Source organism: Varroa destructor, unplaced genomic scaffold (genome assembly GCF_002443255.2).
Source record: "Varroa destructor unplaced genomic scaffold, Vdes_3.0 BEIS01000002.1, whole genome shotgun sequence".
Lineage (NCBI taxonomy): Eukaryota > Metazoa > Arthropoda > Arachnida > Mesostigmata > Varroidae > Varroa > Varroa destructor.
In genome coordinates this window covers 10354988-10377364 of record NW_019211455.1, presented here as the reverse complement: position 1 = coordinate 10377364, position 22377 = coordinate 10354988, and the positions used below count along the sequence as shown (strand labels likewise).

Genomic DNA, 22377 nt, shown 5'->3' with positions numbered 1-22377 from the left:
TGTTAAATAGTGTATTGATGCCTATCTACATATATTACTTAATCAAACCCTACATATACCTTTTTGAGGTGTAATTTATAACACTTTAAATGTACACATGCACATTCATAAAACGATATAATATCTCATCCTTTACATATGACGGTTTCACGTACCTAACGAAAAGCTAATTTCACACGATGGTTCCTGCAGTTCCTAGGTTATTCATGCGCGGCCTACCACTAACTACCATGTGATATTACCATGTTTCGCTCAGTTACTGCACCAAACTACCTTACGATTGAGCTTCTGGACAGTAAGAAGTACGATACAGATGACCAAGTTGCCTAGCCCTAGAACGAGCACAATATCTATTTTCCCATAATGGAATCCCTATACTATGCATAAGCAGTAGCGAGAACAGTGCACTGTATAGTGCGCTGCGATGTATTGGTTAAACCGGCCAAGTCAAACCCAGGTTGCGTCCGTCATGGCCCCCGTTCGATAGAATTCGAGATCAACCTTCCCAAATTTTCGATCCTATTTTGTCCGAAATGCTGGGGTTGACGATAGATTGAAACGGTGACGGAGGCCCTCGGCAACCGGCGGTGTTGCTACCAGGAAATGGATGAGCCTGTTACGGGTTGTGTGGCATTATCTTGGGATTTATAAAACGAGGCCTTTATACGATTCAAAAGCTCTAGATTCTCCCAGCTCCCTTTCTCTCTAGTAAGATCTAGGCTGAGATGAGGCCTACGGCGCAAGCGACGATTGGTACAACTTTGTGGTCGAGAAATTGTGCAGTGGTTTAAAAGTGGGAGCAGGATATTGCAGAGGAAGCTGTCAATGTCCTTTTGTAATGTGCTGCAAGAGATTTTAGTCGTTATACAGGATCAGCGACACTAAATAGGCGAGTTGGTAAGCATATGTGAGCGGTCGTCCCGACAGATATAACGTGTTCTAAACCACGACTCTGTCTAAGTTCCGTTGACTCGGTTCTGGTTGGGCTAGTGGCTAGTTTTGATTCTGGAGTCCAATGCTGCATATCAAGCTGGCTGTTTCCGCAAAGAGCCAAATCGATTGCATAGAGGAGAACGTTGCCCGAAAATCTTAAGTAACCCTAAGAACAGGAGATAGCGTAAGTTATCACTTTAAGTCACACCTGCCGTTTGGAAGAACGCTGCCAGCTCCGAGATCCCATTATCGATTGTATCCTGTTCTTCTGACGTGTGGCTGCTATTAAACTGGGCAAATGCAGAAACTTTGACGTCGGCAAGGTTGCTTAACCCTAAATTCCTTGAGGCGGAGCCGAAGGCATCTTTGGAGTCTACAAACACTGCGTAGTTAGATCGCCAAGGGCTAGTTACGATTGGCTTGATATCGGCAAATAGGATCTTGCATGGCATTTCGTTGGGCTGCTCCCGTCCAGATCCATGTTTCTTCTTAGGCATCGCGCAGACACACAAGGAACGGTTTATACCAACACTGTGACAATGTTCACATCTATTAGTCGCACGCTTATAATCGGCGACAATATATAAGATATAACCGAAATTCTGTAGAAGTTAAATTTAAGTGATTTTATCCATTTTTACATTTGCAAAATCCTTCAATAGCTTTGCTTATTAAGGCAATAGTTCGGAAAAGCTCATCATCGCAACATGACAATGTGATTTATGTTCAATACTTGAAATAAACCAAAATCATTGATACCTTTTAATATTAGAGACCGGATAAACGTGTCGATACCTCGTCCAATTTATTGTTAGTCAAAGTTCACAGTTATTCTAGACGAGCAGCACTAATCCATGCTCGGCATAAAATGTGCGTATAGCTAAAAAAAAATCGTGACTCCGGCCATGATGAAATCTTTGTTTGAGCCTAAAACAATTAATATCTGGAGCAACAATGCGTGCGGAAATATTTCTATTCCTCTCTATATATTGAATGGTTGTCTTAAACCGTGATCTGAAGAAGGAAGTTCGGCTGGTGGGCGCACAAATATGGTATCGTGCGTAAAGCGTCAACCTGTGAAATCACACCTATTCTAGTCTTTTCACCGTATGTCACCGTATTCGGCATGCGTGATCAACAAGTGTGAAGCGATAACATGGTTTATCTGTGTAATTCTAAATAATCAACACAGATAAAAACTTCTATCTTCCTTGCAGTTTGTACGGCTCTTAAATTATGTCATACACTCTCTATGAGCTAGTTTAAGTGGTTCCTGTTATAAAGCTGGCGAATATCTTCGCGGTTATGCGAAATTCTTCGTTCTGTCCCGCCGATTTAAGAGGCCTTGGCCATTCTCTCTGAGTGAATTTGGCCATTTTCTATATTATACACGCAATGCCTTTAATTTCGCAAAAAATGTCATGTTAGGAAAATTTCGCTATATAGCATCGACAGGTAGCTGCTTCGATCTTTTCTAAATAATAAAATTCATTCGGAGATTGTCACGATTAAACTCTACTACTGGCAATAAGCAGGGCTGTATTGATCTTCGTGTGAATCATCAGGCTGGGCTAGAGGCTATAGAATCTAAGCGGCTAAGCCAGCCTGAACTTGGAAGCGTCTATTTTTGAGAGCCATAACCGTCGCTCCACTTAAACGTTTTTTTCTGTCGAATGGCCCAGTCTAGCATCACCGCCATTTTGGGTAGAACGAGGACAGGGATGATGTAATCGAAAAAAAACCGTATACCCATCAAGAAAGTGTGAGGCTTGCAAGTTCAAAAAAGCGTAGAGACATCTGGCTGATTGTCACGTCCGCTCTTTCAGTGGAACTGACTGAGACTGCGATATTATATATGTTTGTTGGTCGACATTTAACACTCATAAGAATATCTCCAATAGGTTATTGGTTGCGTTCTCCATTATGGTCGAGCTTTTTAAAAAAGCTATTTAGTAAAACCTTTTGTCAGCTATAATATAATGAAGGCAGCAAAGAGTATAACGGCTGAAATCGCTATAGGAGCTTCTTGGTGTTACTCTTCATGGTGTTACTACAGACATAATCGTCTCCAACCTATATTATAACTCGAGCAATGTTATGTCAGGATTTACTCGAAAATCCTTTCCGAACGATCGAAAACAATTGCAAGTTTTGGAGGCCCATTGCGAAAATAAAATTTTTCTTACTTTACTTAAGGTAATGGCAGTCGAAGACCTTAAGTAGGTCTATACACTTGTCGCATATGAGTCGATGATGAGGTAGCAGTATTAGGTATGACCTTAACTGATTGTTGGCAACATAGAGCGTAATGGTCCGCAAAACAGGTGATAATTAAATCATGTGATCATTAAATATCTTTACGTCTGGGAACATAATAGTAATATGTAATTAAGCAACTTTTTCCTAAATATAGATTAGGCTTCGTCGTTGCACGGTACAATATGACATCGTGGCCGTTTACCAACAAAATGAAGTAATAAGCAGCAAACCTATTCTAGCCAACGCCAACGGTCTGACTGGACCCTATGGATTGTCATTTCTTCCGACTCGTTCTGATCACCCGCATTAACGCGCCCAGCTTTCAAACTGCCATCGAGTTTCGTGGCAGAAATAAGTTAAAATACAAAGCGAGATAGAAGTACATACAGTAAAACTGGACGGATCCGGGCTCCGCGTACTCAACCATCATACTTCAAATGTCTGGATGGCCATCTCCGCTTCGACTAAGCAGCGACCGCGCCGATCAATGAAAGGCTCCACGCATAGCCTATAGCGAAATGAATAATACCGTACTGTTTTCGTTTATTGTATCCGCTTGTTTTTTGTGTTTGAATCTCCTAAGGCTAGATCATATTGGCATAGTTTGACGTAGTCGAGAAACGCCATTTATCTCCGGCTCGATATCATCGATAAGCTTTACCCCCTACTACAATAAATGTACTTCGTGCTAAAAGTTCGTATTGTATATACGTACACGTACCCACATAAGTAGCTTGAACTTTAGTTTAGATTTTTGAGTTTTATTTTCCAGTTAAAACTTATCTATATTGTACTTATTTTCTTACGTAGCATGCCTTCGTGGTTGGATGATGGCAACAATTTTCCATATTAAACTTGGTCTAGGTAAATATATTCATTTGATTTATCTACTAGTTTAAGTAACTTGAACGACTTAACATAGATACATATATATATATATATATATATATATATATATATTGATCCATCGATATCGAGTCCTGCAAGCAACATTAAAAGTAGCTTAGTTAAAAAAACGTGTTAGTTAAAATAGAAAAACGATTCCGGTTTCGTACTTTCGAGAGGTGAATTGGCGTGAATAGGCTCTGTCTGCTCGATAAGATCGTCTTCAAAAAGAGGAAAGGCCGGTTTGCAACATGCTCACCTAGGTTCCTATAACACGTTGCCACGGCGTGACTACTCCAGCAAATAGCGAGATACCTATAGCTAGATTGCCATCCCTCGGAAAGAAGCTTAAGTAGATATACTTTTCTATTGTGGCCTAATTCAGCGTTTCTACAAAACGAAGCCGAACAGTATTTGTAAATAAATGCAGCAGACCCAAAATGGAAAGAACCGGCGGGTTTTAAGCTTCGTTGTCGTTAGGCATGCCAGAAACGGAAATTAAGATATACGACTCTCTTTACTATACCTACTGATCCCGTTGCAGTATAATTTTATGTACAACACAATAGAAGAATACTCACTATCAGCAATCATATTTGTAAGACTTTTACATGGCATATGGGGTCCAAGCTTCAACTATATTTGGCAGAGCCGGCTTAATACAGCAGTTAGATTTTATGCGAGATATAATGATCTAGAGTCGCGTACTGCTACGTGCTGTTATCGATTATAGCAAAAGTACTTAATCGGATCGAAATAGGACGAAGAACTACCTTATCATGTGAATTATGGCCGTTGAGTTCTGTCTTCAGTTGTTATATAGCCGTATATTGTTACATACAGATAGCCGCTAGTCTGCTATACAGCCTTAAATTATGGCATGATTTTACTGCTTATTTGATGGCAATATTCCACCATAGATTTTGGTACCACGCCTTTTTACTTTCGACTAATGTGACAGTCTATAAAAGATTTCTTAGATTTTCGTTGTTTACATTTCCAAAATCTGTCAGCAAACAACAGCGCCTCGGCCCTGTAAACACCGGCCACTAAACACTGTGTTGAAGAAGTGGCCTTCAGAATTAAGCATATTTGTATACGATATATATATATATATATATATATCGCAATTCCCATCATGCAAGGAAATTGTCTAAGTATGCCGTCTGTCAAGTATCTGAGTGTCTAGCAATTAGAAGTTTATTAAGGAGGTAAGTTAGGGTTGATTGAATTCTACTACAGATTATTGTTTCCGCACAAGAATCTTTACTTGCTCGTGCCATTATTGTGGCTGCGTTATTATTGGAGGTTTAGAACATAATTCTCTGACTAAACTGTTTCGTAAAATTTACAGAGTTTCCTACTTAGCCTCTAAAAGAAAAAAAAATTATGACAGATCATAGGTACTAATTACAAGAAATGGCTCCGATCACCAATGACAAATTGCCATTGGAATTGGCAGAAATATTAATCAGATGATACCATCAGTCATATCTGATTTTATGACTCGTATCTGACGCTTTTTCTCTTGGTTCCTTCCAGTTAATCGTTTTGGCTTTACTTGATATTCACTCACGTTAACACAGATCTTCTAATCCCAGTCGTTTAGCTGCGGTCGCTATGGCTACCAACAGTACGTAATCTCATCATTGTATGTTAATGAATTAATGAACTCACTTTTACATCTAGGCGAGCAGTGCGAGATAGGTATGATGCAAAAATGTCCGCTGCGCTTATCAATTTCTGATGATAAGATAACAGAAACTTTATCGGTTGATGCCCCTATATGGGAATATAATATATCAGTAGGTTTCAGGCTCGGCAGCAACGATATATGCATTCCTCGGACGTGAACGACGTATTCTCGGGGTATCTAGGCAACAGTTTCATTGCTAAAGATTCAATTGGATTGTTATCTTCTCTTTTCTTATATATTCTCATATATATTCACAGAGCTTTTATGATCACTCGATTAAGCTTCCTGAGTTCGAACTGATTGCCTGCCGTCTTAATACTCGTCAAATGCCTCACAGGATCAAAAGTACAATCTATTATCCAGAGACATTGTGCACGAAGCAAAATAATCCAAAAGAGGAATACGTGAACATTTTACTCATCTACTATCTAACGTTCGATCTTATTTGCTAACTGAACGGACCTAAAAAAACCTATGTGCGAAAGTTTATTCGAAAATGGAAAAAAAATAGGAAGTATTTAAGAGCGACAGCATACGATGTATATACAAATACCCGGTATAACAAATGACAAAAATGCCCACTTAACCCTGGGCCTTTTCTTTGAAGGAGCTAAATTTTTCAGCGGATATCAAAAGCATGCGCGTCGATATTCAAATGGCTGAGCTTCTTATTGTCTTCAAGCTTAGCGGATAGCCATAATAGCACATTAATCACCGTTGCCCTAACGTCATTCTACGTCGACCTTCTGCTATCCACCTGTCTCGCAAGCGATCTGGCAGCATTGCCTGCAGGGATGACATGCAGACAGGAACTAAGCCCGTAACTACAGGTCCGAACATCTGCACTCGCACGTAGGCTTATCGCTTATCCTCTGTCAAAGTCGGTGGTGGGTTTTTTCTGTTTTGCCTTATGCTGTGCAGGTGCCATTAGAGCGCTGTCAGTCACCTTTTTACTGTCGCTCATTGAATTGACGAATCTGATTGATGCTCAGGATGGCCTTGACTGAGAAAAGAACACTACCACACTTAAATACTAAGTAAACGTCCTCTGACAAGGATTGAAAAGATTTTCAAGGAGTTCTACTTATCGGAAAAGGTCGCCCGCTGAAATCGTGATGAGGGGGAACGGCTGGTGCAATCAAAAGTGGCCTGCCGTTAGTAAGTTACACACGATATGCTTAAAGCGAATTTTTTTCATAAACTACTTGAATATTTAAGTTAAGTTGAACTTGGCAAATATGTTGGGTAAACGAACCTTTAAATAGACCGGAACTACGAATTAAACGCAGATAGTCACCGCGCACTATAACTATCAGTGAGTTAATTTATTTTTAGATGAACGAATGAGCGGACTTGTCTTCTAACGAGGCGCAAAAAGCAAAATATAATTTTAACCGACTCTAAAGTTGAAGTTATCGATCTAGAAGTTCTATTTAGCCACTAGTCAACTACGCAACATACTCTCTGCTTGAAGATATTAGTAGAATATTCTTGCCGATATTATTGTTATCCATATTTAGAGCCACAGTCGTTCAGATGCAAATATCTAGACAATTTCTACCATCTTAACACGATATCACTTCTATACATGATCCATATTACGTACTTATATGTGTATAAGTGAATGGATGGAATTTCTGATTAAATTGAGTTTGCATGTTCCTATTATTACTATTCAGCTGTTTTCAGCAAATATATTATTCGACAATGTCCGTCTAATGGTAAACGCTTACTTCTCAAGTTTTTGGCTACTCATTTTTCCCCTCCTATTAGGGTTCGTTGAACATTTCTCGGAACCTTTCCCTATCTATGTACGCCCGTCCTATGCACCCCATTTTTATACTAGCCTCGTTCTATTATAATTTGGACCTGCTGACTCTGGTGCTACTCTCCCTTAAGCATACCTGCTATTGTTGCAATAAATATCTAGTAAAAAAAAAAGTATAATTCTACCATCACAATGTCCTCCTATTTGTTGATGGATAGATTAAGCTAGATTTAACAAGGACATTTTTCTAATGTCCACCAGCAGTTACCTACAGCCAACCAGTAAACAAATATTAGCACTCGTTTTTACTAATTATAGAGAAACATGTTATCCACCGTTTACGCATGCGTGAAATCTAAGACTTGGAGAAATTAGACATTATTGCAGAATCACGCTAAGCGTTCTCCGTTTCGGCCTTTCTAACATGTCAAATAAGAATCAGGCGATCTCAGCTAACAATTTTCGGCACTTCGGTTAAGGTGCGAGTAGTTGTCTGTGAAGAGCTGTCCGCTCAGCTGAGGATCGGACCAGACAGCAAGGAACATTAGCCAGACGCTGAATGAGTCGCAGCAGCAACTGGGTTCGTAAAGGAAAAGTTGGACATGAGAAAAGCTCTGCTCTATGACCAGCCATAACGATATTGTTCAGTTTCAGAGGTAGTAGTTTTATTCTAACTCTGTTCATTTATTTTGAGAGTTTGTGAATAAGTTGTCCCGATTGGCCCTTCTTCGCTGCTGATTTTGAACTTAGTTAGAGAAAATGCACTTTTTGACAGGCCAATTCGATACGTCCGGTCCACGGGAAAAGTTGCACGGTGAACAGAGAAAAAAAACAGCTGAGATTCTTTGAGCTCAGCAGGGGGCCAGGCCGCCTTGCCCAGATTAGGTGACTGGCTGCGTCCGATACGACGGTTCGCTAAATACGCCAGACTTGCAGGACTCGCGGTTGATTAAGTTCCTCCAGTTAGGTCCTGATCGGTCGCGTGCCCTTCGTCCGCCGCCAGGAAATTTGACACGTCCCAGCAATGATCCATATCTTATTTTAGCACGGCGATAATCAGGACAGACATCGACTACGACGCCCTTTTTCTTTGTTTTTATCCCGTAGATCAGTAACAGTACAGTCATATATATATAGTCCCATAAGTTTGGTTTAAAATGTCCTTACGAAACGGAACACAGGCTGACGGACCAAGCGAGTGATCACGGTTATTGAAATGCTTTTGGGAAGGCGGAACAAATCGGAACGGTAGCAAGGTAAGCAGACAAAGAAACCAAGGCCCATGATATCAAAGGAAGAACAAAGGATGACTCCTAAACCACTCTTCGACTTTTGTTAGCTGGGTGGTATTGTAGGACGGACGAGAGCATACGAGGCTAGCCTTAAATCAGATATTGCAGGCTGTCGAACAGTAAGTCGTTGAATGATGAAGATCTTGTGTGCACTTAAGTAACACGTGGATAAGAATATCATTGAAGAACAACAACGAGAATGACACAGAAAATAGCAGATCTATAGATATAGTATTTGTTTAAATCTAATACCGCATTTCTAACTCTATAAACAATACGTACCAATGATATGATTCTATAATGGCCACCTACCAACTCAGGCCCAAATGGGGACATATTCATACGCTGCTTTGGCATGACGTCGTATCCGCTCAACTGGGACAACAGTACCATCCAAGCAGTAGTAGCATAGTACCCGGATGGTTGTAGCAGAGGTAACCGCCGATCGAAGACGTTCGACCGAAGTCTTACCCCCTAGTTTCCATCGTCGCTTGCCCTAAATCTGCCGGTTCGGGGTGCTCGATTGCGGCCATCGCCCGCTGTCCGCCAGTTGCTTCATTAGCATGGCCAGTACAGCATTCGATCTTTTTTCTTCATATGATTAAGTACACACGCCCTGCTGTGCTTGCGTATTGGCCAGCCAGTCAGTCGTGTCGCTGGTGTTGTTGTTGTTGCCTGCTATTGTTGTTGTCGGTCCTGCTACTGCATGACAACGTTCAATTTCACTAAGCGTCGCAGGCAACAACTATGTTGTTTATCTAGGGGGCATTTCTAGTCGGTTGGCTATCCAAACGAAATAGTGGGGCTGCTAAGACATGGAAAAAGGTAATGAGCACCGACGCGGTTGGTAGAGCTTTGTAGATATCCTGCGCTAACATTAAGTAAACGATCTGTCAGTGTTGTGTCCGTTTGCATTGACCATTGCAGCATTGCAGGAACCATTTGCACTGATTGTCAGGTTTAATGAATGCATCTGTCCGTGTTTTCAGCTGTCGATCATAGATTTGGCTCGGCCGGAGTGTCTACTTGTTGCACTATTGGCATTATAGTGTTGTTTAAGAACAGGCAAAACTTCGGATGTTGCTGATGGTATTAGTATTAGTGAAGTTTATGCCGCTAGGCACAGTTAAACGTCAAAGCAGACGTGCTCACCTCTCACATGCATCGACACTCTTCTATTGTTTTCAGCAAATCATAGTTAGAATGTAGTCTCCTTCAAGTAGTAGCGGGATATACTTAATATATATGGGATAGCCATCGTCGCATCTCGCTTTACTTCAATGGCTAATCGCTCATGCATTTGCCGTGGGTTTCCGTAGCGCGATTGTACGCTGCATACTCTATTGGTCGGCGATGTGAACGGTACGCCGCGATCTGTCCTTTGGGTCCTGGTTCTGCAGCTGCCGTAGGAGCAGTTGCTATAGGAAACAGTTGCACACTCATAAACGCCTGTAGTTACTAGCCAAAAGGGACATTTAGCTCGTGGCAAAAAAGGCAGATCCCTAGAGGAGAAGGTTCTACAAGTTATTGCGGTATCAACGGTAACACATAGCGCGTCATTTTCTAGGTACTAAGAGGAGACACTGACTTCCGCGTAGGCCCGGTGCCCTTCCGAGAAGGTTAAGCTTCATTAGAGTTGTCTTAGCAACATTGCCGATGTAGTTATCGTGGCAACCCAAACCATTGTTTCACCGGTCTTTGCATCTCCATTTTTATTCAGCCGTGCCTTCTATCGTCTCTTTGTATGATATGAATAGTCACTGTTGTGATATACCCTTTGCACTCTGTTGTTTTTTGCTACTGTCTTTCCCTGTTGTATACAAAGCTGATGTTGCCCTCTTTAATGACGATAACAACAACGACAGCAACGAAGGATCTGGTAAACACGACTTCCCTGACTGTCTAAGCAATTTACGTCGACTGTAGCAACACTCGCCTCTACGTAAACTACAGGTAACGCTCAAGGTCAACGTATGTAACACAGTCACACACATCGAAATCGGTGGGGTGTGCGCAAATTCCCCGCTTACCCAACCGCCTGCCTGTTTCTAGCCAAAAAACATCCAACACTATATAAAATAGTGCACATTCAGCCACTCGTCCGGCGACTGTGACTATTACACGTTGCTTTTGTTGCTGTTACCATACATTTATTAGTACAAAACCACAATATTAGCAACGACTGTTACGTATGGGGTGGCGTGATAACATCCACGAATAATTGTGTCCGTCGTATCCGCCTGCCAGAATTAGCTCGCTGACATCAATTGTTTGTAGAGTGAAATCCGTGCGGACTTCTTGGGGTTCAGGCTAATGATATGGTAAGGCTTTGACGACGAATCGTACCACACTAGGCCGTGAGCAACGACCACGACGTTGTAATAAGCTTGTGAGTATCGGCCGAATTGAAAATGGATCAAATACCTAGTCGTTGCCATCAGTCTGTAACGTGTATAGTTGCTATAAGATATAGATGCGCACATGTGTGTAACACATGTATATGCCAATTCAATGTACAACCAAAAATGATATGTGTAGCTCAATACGTACATCGGATGTAATGTGTACTAAGTGTGTATAGCAAGAACTTACGTGTATGGCAAGTAATTACGCAAGCGAATATCCTATGTTTGTAGTTACGTTTTTTAAAAACATTACCTTTGTCTTTTGATTTTTTGCTTCTTTATTAATGATAGTTCTGCTGCTTGTTAACCCTGCTATGCAGATCTGTTCCACTGATCTCTGCTTCTTATAACCTAATTTGTTCAAAATGCTTGCAAAAAGATACCAGAAGAAAAGTGTTTGTGTTTTTGATAGGCATGTTAAAGCAATCTCAACGCGCCTTTGCTGTCGTACAATGAATGTGAGCCCACAACGATGGATGCCTAGGCCGCTAGATCATTAACTATATTAACATGCTTAAATATTGGCCTTCTTCTCCTTCCTCTCTGTTACAGTCAATTTTACTTCCATGTCTCATCCGTATGTAGGCCGTTTTTTTCAATGCCGCCAGCAACAATAGCGTATGCGTATGCGTGCCCGGTCTCAAGACATGTGTATCTCTGCGCAGTTAACAGGTTAAGCGCGTGCAACCCACAGTTTCGGCAATCTTTTACCAGGGCTAGGAGCTGTGGGACACTTGTATTTCCTGTTTATATTACCAAACACGATAAGGTTTGTATAGCACTGCATTAGGTAGTGACCGTCTGGTTAACCATTCTGTTTTCCGAGTTAGCTAGTCCATACCGTGCAGCCCCATACTGGCATTACATTCATGGCGGTTTGCGTGAAACGTTCCTTGTGATCGAGGCAGTGGATACGAGTGAAGGCCAGGACAAAAAGGAGTTTGAAAGAGTAGAAGTTTTTTCGAAGAGGATTACTCGGACGAATCCCCACACAGCTCGCTTACCGTTTCGCACTTACTGCCTCTATTGATGAGCCTTTCCCGGAAATAAATTTTAAATTATCTGGTTCATTGTTTCCACGTGATCCTCCCCGAGGAGAAAACTTCCAAATTTTCTACTCCTTCTCATGCCTGCTTCTCCGGTAGAAGCCTTCCTTGCCGGCGTGGTTAGTCAGCTCTACGGTCCTGCAAGGTAAACAATCAAGGAATTTATTGACATCGTAAAGAAGCTTCGAGTGCAAGCATAAGTAAAATCTGAAGAGTATCAAGTCGTCACTTATGCAGAATTACCTGTCGCCAAATCCCCACCTGTCTGTTCGCCAAGCTAGACGAAGAAACAGAAAATCCGCGCAAACGAAAAGGGAAGAGTCAATAGTTCAGCTTATGCTCGGAGTTGTCATGTCCTGCAACTATTCAGTGTTCTTTTTTATGCTGTGGCCGTCATATTACCTACAAACTGTCGCCACTGCCTGTTGTAGAAAGCGAAGACTCTATTAGTCATGTTATTTACCAATACTCTGTGTTCATGAGCTACGAGGTGTGCGCTACATTAGCTTTCTTATTCTCACAGTACCCATTCGCTAACTCAGCTATTCAGCAAGGCAGTCATATTACATCGGGTATACGTTAGACCCTCGTAGTAAGATGAATATTCAAGCTAGTTTCCGTTAATGTTGTCCTGCTCGCAGGGATTCCGCAGCAAAATAGGCTAAAAATAAAAAAAAAAACATTCATTACCGCCGCAAGGACCAGAGTTCAATTAATAAACGACAATACTTCTGTTAGACGGACGGTACAATAATCGGACCCGAATGTGCCTTTTGGAATTTTTCAATTAAGTATTTACGGGTGGAGATAAGCAGGGTCGAGTGCTATAAAGTACTTGCTCTTAACTGTGAACCCCACTCAGGTTTTGCACTTCAAAAGTGCTACTGAAAAGGTTAGGCAATCCACGAAGCACGGTTTGGAACGCCCGTGGCAGCTGCAGACTGATGACGTAGAAGGTTCTATAATGTTCTCAATAGAGGACGATTTTATAGTAATTGAACCCCTCAATTGCACTTTACTGTAATTTTCTGTTGATTTTCGTCGAGCGGAAAATTCATGGATGGATTTTTAACATTAATGTATTTGTATGATGCTAGTTAAACATTAAAATAACATTAATGTCGCTTAATTAACGAAGCTCAACAATGTTGAAATGTACCGTGTAAGTTTTTTATATATGCTCCATATGCGTCGGAGTTTGTGTATCGTCCAACCGAGCCTATACATGTGAGGTAGTCCAAACTGTTAAAGCCGTTTTTTAAATGTTATTCATTTTAGGTTCCATGTATTGACTATAAAGTAATTAGCCAAACAACTTTGAATTGGATCCATGTATAGACTTCAAAAACAGCTCAACAACTAACCTTGGGTGACAGTGGGGTCTGCATATGTCATCATAATACATCCCGTAAAAACAGTTGGACTAGATCACTTAACAATCAAGTATATGAATATACAACATTTACTCTGCCTACTGCCACTACAGCTTTATATGTAGTGAGCGTCATTAGGCCGAGTCTATTTCGTCGTCGCAATTGTCAACGTTGTTATACAGAATTCATCTCGTGTTAAATTATCATTTGCAAGGATAGATCCACAAGCGCAGCTTAAAATCAGGTTTAAGCTAAGGGAACATCCTAGCCTGCGCAAATGGCTGTAACCGAAAACAACAAACGGGATTCTGACGCTAGTCGCTCCTAAGAGTTAGAGAAGAGCGTTAGGGAGGGGCGAAGCTAACAGTAAGTAAGTTCAGACTGGGTAACTAGAGGGGACAGCAGTGGCGGCAGCATTGGCGGCGGCTGGACTAGCAGTTATACTCTGGGGGCTTTGGTTGGTTGAAGAGAAATCTTTACAACGACAGCAAGAACGGTACAAATATGGGGCCTTTCGCTCTCCTTTAGCGCCCTTTCCCGCCAATAAACGCCAATGTAGGCCTCTGCAGACTTTGCCGTAGAGCTGATTGCCGTCTGGCACCACGATGGCGGGCCAACCTCATAAAATCCAAGGTACTCCAATAGTCGGGCAACCCTCCCGATCAGTTCAAGCTGCATCCTTAGGACTAGCTCGATGTGGTAGATGCCATTATGGCAGGAGGGACCGGTGGCACCGCTTCATGCGGTCCTAGGTCTGATGAATAAATTGGGAAAGGCGAAACCTTCAAAGAGTTTGGGGTTTTCGGGAACGCATGAACTGGGAAGGGGGGGGGGGGGGGACTAGAACCATTATCCGATCCGCCCATTCGCTGATCCGATACACGTAGCACCCTCTGCGTCCCAAACTCCTCTATCCGTTGCTCATAAATCCGCACGCCCGCTGTCTTTGCTCCAATCTTTCATGAAGTTGTACGCCCGGACCTCGGCTATGCGTGCAGCTGCAGACTGAGCAACAGCCGACCTATTGCTGCGCAAATCGAGTTCCGTTGAACCAACTTTGTCATATAGTAGTTTACTATTTGAAGTTACGTTCGCTTACTAGTTTTGCCAGTAAACGTTTGTAGTGAAGGGCAGAACGTTGGGTCACCATGACGTTGAGCCATCGCCATGTTGAGCTGAATCAAGTTCACTTTCGCTGACTGACTGGCTCAGGTACAGCACAGCTGAACTGTTAGCACCTTTGCCAAGTCCGGCAGCAGCATAAAGCAAAGTGCTTGGCAGGAACGACACACCTTTCCGTTGCACGACGCAATACGGACATGATGCCACACATAGAAAGGTTTCAAAACAGTTTAACTCCATGCATAATCTGCAACAGTTTGGAAATCGGAAGGACACCTGAAAGGCAGGAAAGAGGACGGTCCCTGTTGGTTCTCTGAGACGCGAAAACCTACCTCTGTTTCTCGATATAGTACGTATAGGTACCAATTATATGCGGTTAGTACAGAATGGCCGGCGGCTGATCGAAGTCGTGTCCCGAGCGCTTGCGATGCTTTGGCAACGTCGATTTAACGGGAGCGAAAAAAAGACCTGTCGTAACGACGCCGACAGAAACCTGGTCCGGATCATTGGCTGCGAGTCGGTTCAGCCGCCTTAAACCATACTAATTGTGCGATGACTGCGATTGTAAACAAAAACAGCAGTCGCATGTAAAGGCAGAACAAACGCCTTTTGTTTAGCGACAGACAGGCTCTCACTATATATATATATATATATATATATACATATAAATTAAAAACACCCTACATAATGCTCAGTTATGGATTAGTTTGATAGAATAATAATAATCAAATGAGCTTTTCTTTTCAAATGCAAGGGCTGGTGAGAAAATATTAAAAAACATGGAATAATCAAGTTTTAAGTGATCTTCATCTGTGCGTCGAGCCCAGAACCATTTATTCTACATTTATATCTGTTGGTGGGCCTACATATAAAATCGATATTTATAGCACTAGAACTGATAAAAAATCCCGCTAGTTTTATTTAAAATGTCAATAAAGCTATGCTATTCTATTTGGCGTCCGGGAAAGAAACAATGGAGTATTACCTTCGTTATTTACGAACCCCCGATGAAGAATCGGCAGAGATACAAAAGAGACCTTACGGCCTGAGTTGTCAACGGGCAGAAGACTAGGAATACGCAACTACCGTCCCTTGCTACCCCAAGCACTGGACAAAGCTGCATTGAAATATTTCGTTTTTCCTACATCGGCATCGTGAAGTCAACCGGTGAGTAGTGAGAATCTCCAGGGTATAATTGTTGCGCTTGCTGGGCTTCCCGTGACTTTGCTTTCATTCCCACTCCCGTACCCCTGCGAACATTCACCCAGGAGGTCATCGACGAAACGATAGCGGTAATTCGGAGCAGTACAATCAGCGGGTCTGACAACGTCCGCATGATTATGTCTCAGCATTCATTCACTTTTGTCGATGCGTTTCAATTTAAATAAAAATAGTAAAAACAAAGAAAGGGGCTCGGTAGCCGATACCTGAATCGCGAATTTGGCCCAGCTCACACAGATTGCCTAATTACCAAATGTACTATACCTGATAAATTTTTTGGGTTTTATGTTTCACACCTATGAGGCAGTTGACGTCTAACCCTTTCACGTACACCTCTCATTCAAAATTCAAACATGCCGAAAGTCCAGTAAGTAGAAGGGTCAGTACTGAACTAGTTAGTTCTGAATGAGTTAGTATTCTCATTACTGTTTTCGAAATTACCGCCCGGCAAAAATCAATACAATGGAGGACTCTTCCTACACAGTTTGTCGGAGAAGACAAACATCAGGACATTAATCCACTGATGTGCAATAAAGGCTGCCTATGGCCAGGGCTATTGCAGAGGGTGGCGCAAGGCTATCGTTAAAGTTCTGAGTATATTTTCTCGAACAATTGACAAACAGTGATCCATTATTTTACTTAAACCAATATAAAAAGCAGGGTATATGTCTGATCGGTTAAGTGTGAATGTGACTTACTAACCGCAAACTTAATAGCATTTGATTGATGGCACAAAGTTATCAAGACTTTGCTCTTTCGAAGTCAATCGCAGCGTCCTAATGGTCCGTATTGCTTCACTCTTCCAGCTACTTACTGCAGGCGTTCTCTCCAATTGGGATGTTTCTGTATAATCAAAACAAGTGCTCGTCTCCATTCACCTTTGAGACTAAGGCACACGTAAGAAAAGGAAAGAGAAATAAGGAACTTCTCGTTTCGCAAAAGTTTTTTTCTCGTCTCGCCTTCAATGTGTACCTTTTTTTACTACTGGCCTACTTAGGTTCGAGGTGTATTCGAATAGCGCATGATGAGTCTCGGTAATATTACTTTAACTGATTCTACGCACATTTTCGTACGGCTTCAAACATAAAATGTCTGTCTCCGCCTCAACGCCGTTTCAAAAAGCAACGTATATTTATCTTAACGATCGTTTTCCTTGCGGTTTTCAACTTTGCCTGAGTTATTTTTCCGGATAGCTTAGTTCGTCACAACGCCACCCTTGCGGCACAGCTGCAAAAATGTTTTGAAGAAATTGGCTTATGAAACGTGATTTATTGACCTGGAATTTTTTACAGCCATCCATGGCAGTAAAAGGCACGAATTACCAGTTCCAGTTAACGATAATATAGTTTCTAGCTGACGCACAGCCTATTTATACGCAAGTTTATACCTCAGGCCATCTAGCAGTAATCTGTGTTGTATTTACAAGTATTGAATCTAGACACGCACTTTATTAGCTGTCACCTGATCACAGCGAATCGGATCCATCTGATTACTTCGGTAGGCTAGAAATTATTGGAGCCGCTACACAGAGGCGCATCTGTTAATCGAACGCATTTTTTTGTACAGTCATCGATGGTACACTCATCGAAAACACCCCATTACACCTAAAGCACGTGAAATCGGCCAAAGTCAACTCCATCTTGCGTCGTATTCAGGACGCAATGCTCATAGACCAAGTTACGCGCGTACGTAAGCTGTCACTTAGGACGTTTTTTATAGGGTGCATATTTACTCGAACTGTCGGCTGCAATCGATAGACTTTGTTTCCTGGCTAAATATAGCAGCGTTCGCTGGGCATGAAGTACAACGCCTACAATTGTATTTCCTCGTAATCTTCCATAATTTCGAAAATATGAGGTGACAACAGATAGCTTTAATTAGATTTAAGTTATCATCAACTCCTAAGCCCTATAGATTCCAAAAAATTCCGCGTTAGCGTATCCAAGTCGCCACCGAGCCTAGGTTCAACTGAAGTTACGTCGCTGTAGAGCGCAGGTGTTACTAGAGCCAGTCCCTAGCTGAATTGAGTTGGAAGTGGTGATTTTAGCATAAACAAATGCTACTAGTTGATGAACATTGTCGCTACATACTACAGTGAGTGATCTTCCTAGCTGATTTCGAAACGGTGCTTTAGACCATATCAGCTTTTACGAAACCATTACTTTTCTCCTCTTTCTAAAATGCAGGCATTTTGGTTAACTGGTAAAAAACATTAAATAGGTAGAAATGTTTTTATTTGAAGTTCGAGTATTACTGCGTCCGACTTAAGGGGAGCGACAATAGCATGCTTTTCGACAATTAACTATTGTATTACGAAGTAGTATGAATTACCTGGAATCATGTAAAGGGAAAATATACGACCCATCTGTCATGTAGATGCTGGGTTATTTTTAATTCAATATTTGTTTGAACATGTAACTAGTTATTAAACGCACTGTCTGTCTAGGAAGTTTTTGGGTAAACAGGCGTCTTTAGTCGTACATGTGGAGGCGCGAAATCAATGGCTAAGTGATTGTTTTACAGGTCGAAGTGTTCGGGCACAGTATTGTATATTGTGAGGGGAGCGGGGATGAAGTTTGAGATCCTAGGTAACATCTCCGCTTTAGACGATGTACGTGTTATTTGTATATGAAAAAATGCCTTAAGGAAAACCTACCTAGCGAAAGCACAACTTTCTTCAGGCGTTGTCACCCCACAGTCGTCTGTTAACAATTAACAAATCTATAAAAGTTTAAATACGACCCCATTGGGGTCTAAAACGGATGTAGAAAGAGAACATGAAAAAGAAAGAGAGTGAACTTTTTTTCTATTTATGCGAAGCTTGTCAAATCTATAAGGACAATACTCCATGCCTAGGGTCGTTTGCCAAATTCATGGGACCTACATGGTTTGAAGCTGGAAGCCTTTATCTGGCCGCATTATCTGGCTGAAAAACTACAAATCCTAGAAATTGTGTTGCGCTTTTAGACTTACGCATAATCTATCTTTCATTGTTCGACTTAAGGGGTAAGCAGGCAGATTTGAAAACGATAATCTGATGCAACGATTTACCTGGTTAGTATGCACCCAGATACAAATGCTATTAGATAACTTGTGAAACTGTTAACTTGAAGAGGTAAATTATTGGAAAAAGATTGCCAATGGACTTAATACTTATATTGTCAGTATTAATTTCAGTTGTAATTATTGAACTATATAGGGTCTTACCAGACAAAAACGATTTACCAATACGAGTCCACGAGACTTGCCCATTCGATACAACAGTCTCAAAGCAGGCCTACGTACTTTCAATTTAAGTTAAACTTTTAGGATTGAATTAGAATAGAATGGACACGGAAACTTAGCCTCTCCTTAGTATATCTTCCCACGAACATGTAAACATTCAGTATTATACTGCTTCATTCTGCAAGTAGGTAAATGGAAAGAAAAAATCTTTTTTCAGGACCGTTTGGTACTCTGTTTAATTAATGCTGCTACTGTTTAGCCTAATTTAGTATTTGCGTATATCCGCTTATGGCTCCACTCCTTGCGTTGTTTTACCTCTTCAGAGAATGTTCATCTTAACATAAAAACAGCCATAAGTTAATGAAGGATTGATGTACCGAATACGGTGTATGAATAAGCAATTCAAACTTTGATTGTAATTAATTGGCATGTGGGAGGAAAAGTTGCTCAGATGGAGCTGTTTATGTTCCAGCCTCAATGGAAGGCACCTTCCATTACTAAGATCCTTTAGGTGGCCCGGGGAAGTAGTAATGAACGTATTATACGAATTTCAAAAAAAACGGTCGTCGATATCTTTTTGGCTGACAGAATCAAGCAGTTGGCCTTCATGAGTAAAGTATGAAACTGCGATCATACGATGACGTCAAACTCTCTTCGATTTTACTGCGTGGTCCTACTGGCTTTGTTGCGGCGTCATTCGGACGCCAATTTTCATCCGCCCTGAGCTGTCACAGCAGTTGTTTATCATTAAATCTATAGGCGAAAACGCAAGGTTAGATTGCGTCGAGGTTGTCCTATACGTCTCTGTGACCCGACACATCTTGTCGGTTACCTTGGACTAGCAGTGTAATAGCTTTTGCTTCAGAATTGCCTTAATTGGAATATTCTATTCGGTCGAACGTGTTCGGAAAGCCAGCGATAGGCCATTAAATTTTACGGAAAGGAGCCGTTTGCTGACGGAACCAACTGCTATGTTCGTATCCTATCATCGAAAATATCTGAAGTAAAAGCTTCGCTGACGACACGAGTCTCTCTTTTGTTCATGCTGTAAGGCATACGTCGTCTCTTGTTTGCTGTCCAATCTGAACGAAGCCTCGATGGGTGCGTGTCTCCTAAAAGACAGATCTGTTCAATTAAATGACCAGATCGCTCTATAGTACATTCGATTTCTCTATTTAACCACCCTTATATATATATATATATAAGGGTGGTTATATATATGTGTACAGACTTGTCGCCGCAAGAGTTTTTGAAAAAGGTTGGCTTTTTGTTTCTATAATAGTAGCGTCAAAAACCGAGAGAACAGAACGGTAATTTCACGTGTTCCTAATGAACTAGTCAAGATGGCGACAGTTTGACATTTTTTGAAGGCTATTAATTTAACACGAACTGGGTTGGCTAAAGTACTTACTGGGCCAAGTAAAAGCATTGAAAATATGAAGCGGTTAGATACTCTTGGCAAAAGCAATTCATGATCGAGACATTTAGACGTTGTATATTATGAATGAGGTGGATAATTTCGATCTACATGTATGTTGTTAAGAAATTTATCGTGTAGCATGCTGTCCAAAGGCTAGAAAAACAGCATTCAAAGGATCTGACGGAACTTTTCAACAAAGATTATGGAAATAGTAATCCCAACTTACATAAAATGCTAAATTTTATTATTATTTGCAGATTAATACTACGCTACATGTATGGATGAAACAAGGAGTGTACATTATTGTTGGTAGTCTCAATTTTGAGGACCGGACGTGCGTTAAATCACATATGACGGGGGGATCGCTTCGACGTCGAAATCTCCGTGCAAAAGGTACGAAAAAACGTGGGGCAGAAACGGTTATACGTCTCGTTCATGTATGACTCACCATGTGAACTACCAGATTTTATCTAAACAGTTGCATAAGCACCTAGCGCAGGAACGGATGGCACCGCTTAGGCAGCAAATCGTATGTCGGCAAATAACGTTATAAATGGATGATCCACTGCTAATGTGTTAGCTCGATTCAAACGTTTACGTTATGACTAATGATAAAGGCGACGCACTATTCGCAACAGCCGGCAGGCAGTGTCCTGTCATTGAGGATTGAACTCGTCGAGGCTTCTTACAGAAGTTGTTGTTCCAAAGTTCAATGTTTACGATGGTATCGTACATTCTTCAAAACTTTTTACTCCGTCTTTCAGAATGGGTTAAGTCGACTGGGTCTGCAACTGTCACCTCGTGCCTCTAGTACCCACGGAAAGTCCGGACGGAAAGAGTCATTAGCACAGTGGCTAAGACATGAGGCTCTAAACATGCTAATCTTCTGCTGATTGCAACAATCAGGCCAATTCTAAGGATTACATGATGTGTGCTATACGAAGAGCTCGGTGTTCTGTCCTATGAGATTCGCCTAACCCGGAATTTCAAAGATGTAAAGCGGCGTACGAACAACTTAGGGCGATTGTAGTACGGGGATCCTGGGCAAAAGATGTTACTAGACCTTTTAACTCGGTGTCAGAGGAGTTTCTCTGGGAAAAACTGGATAAGCCTGCTTCGGACGAGATGACACCACTCGCCTCTGCGTATTCATAAATGTTAGAAAAATTTGGTAAATGCATAGTGTTTCGTTGGACGCCGACAAGATGGCCGGCCCAGTTGAACATACTAATTAACGACACTCCTCTGGGCGAAAAATAGGAAAAAAGAAAAAAGTTCACAATCGGCATTCGACTAAACTGTGTTCGACAAAAAATGTTGCTACTTGCGCCCGAATTTTCTAAACAACTTCTCCAGGATTACACGCTACGTTTTGACTTTGAAGATAAATCTCTAGACGATTTTCCATAACGTCTGAACGGTAATGACAGATAGCATTACCGTCGTACACGAAATGATTTTCGCTGTTGTACATATTCGGTAAACTGCTGTTGGTTTCACAGTTTAAAATTGAAGCATCTGGATTAAATAACATACCTATTTATTTAGATTACACCATTCGTTTCGAAGTTTTTCTGAGGCCAGTTAGGCTGCGCTACTTCGCGAACCCTTCGTAGGTTTTTTTGCAATTCTAAATCGACATCTTGCCGACATATGCTTAACCTCACTGGTATTGGGTAAAACACACTCTACTTTCAATATCCGCGTGATTACCACAGCCTTCTACTAATTG

The 22377-nt window shown here is 41.4% G+C and overlaps 1 protein-coding gene across 3 annotated transcripts in view; it reads left to right on the top strand.

Moving 5' to 3' along the window:
* Positions 1 to 5612: 5612 nt before the first annotated feature.
* Positions 5613 to 22377, top strand: part of LOC111244547 (pinopsin-like) — a 52347-nt gene continuing 35582 nt past the window's right edge. For 2 of the 3 annotated variants that reach the window (XM_022791776.2, XM_022791775.2), the window contains exons 1-2: positions 11800 to 12007; positions 20903 to 21038. The gene's annotated coding sequence lies outside the window, so the exon portion shown is untranslated. Of the gene's footprint in view, positions 5711 to 11799; positions 12008 to 20902; positions 21039 to 22377 lie in introns of those variants that run through there. The other variant, XM_086980301.1, reaches the window with a different exon arrangement.